The sequence below is a fragment of the Aplysia californica genome, unplaced genomic scaffold, assembly GCF_000002075.1.
Source record: "Aplysia californica isolate F4 #8 unplaced genomic scaffold, AplCal3.0 scaffold00053, whole genome shotgun sequence".
NCBI lineage: Eukaryota > Metazoa > Mollusca > Gastropoda > Aplysiida > Aplysiidae > Aplysia > Aplysia californica.
In genome coordinates, this window is record NW_004797323.1 from 1,894,342 (window position 1) to 1,895,443 (window position 1,102).

Below are 1,102 nucleotides of genomic sequence, written 5' to 3' on the forward strand. Positions count from 1 at the left end.
CTCTCTCTCTCTCTCTCTCTGTCTCTGTCTGTCTGTCTGTCTCTGTCTGTCTCTCTCTCTCTCTCTCTCTCTCTCTCTCTCTCTCTCGCCTCTCTCGCCCTTTTTTAAACTCTCTGAGGAGCATAGACCATCAACAACACTCCTCCAGCAAATCATGTCCTGAGCATCCTGTTTCCATGATGTCCCCGCTTTTTTCCATTTCCTCTTGTACCGCTCCCATCCATGTCATCTTCGGTCTTCCTTTCTTATGTTTTCCTTGAGGATTCCACGTCAAAGCCTGTCTGATGATTATTGTCGGGGGGTCTCCTCAGGGTGTATCCAATCCATTTCCATTTCTTCACCTGTATGTCTTCCTTTACTGGCCTTTGGTTTGTTCTTTCCCACAGTTAAACATTTGTGACTCGATTGTACCACTTGATCCCCACTATTCTTATACCGATGCTGTGACCCTCTATGGCTCTGAACCATACAGTAGAACAGTATTTCCGTTTGTTTTGAAGATCCTCAGCTTGGTGTTCAATCCGAGTTCTTTTGACATCGATATATTCCTGAGGATGATGAATGCGGCTCTTGCCTTTTGGATTCTGACTTTGATGTCTTCGTCTGTTCCCCCTGCCTTGTTACTAACTTCCTAGCTGATCGTATCTTATTTGCTTACTTTATTTCCAAGAATTCACCTGTTGCTTCTTCTCCCTTTCCTCAGAGTTCAACAACATGTTGTCTCGAATAGCTAACAAAACCCAGCAGAATTTGGATGGACTCAAACTTGAGACCAACTCATGGGCAGAGCAGTTCCGCTGTGCCATGAACGTCAACGGAGGCGATACTGAAGATGCCTCAACTTTAGACTACATTTTGCACTTCCTCACATTCTTCTGGAAAGTGAGTAAAGTAGATAATACTAATACTATTGGTCTTTAATCTGAATATTTAATTCATATTTGGGTAGTCGCTGCCATCCTTTAAATTTCAAAGTCTATGGGCTTCGAATGTTTCCGATTGACGAATATCTATCTATTTATCTATCTATCTATCTATCTATCTATCTATCTATCTATCTATCTATCTATCTATCTATCTATCTATCTATCTATCTATCTCT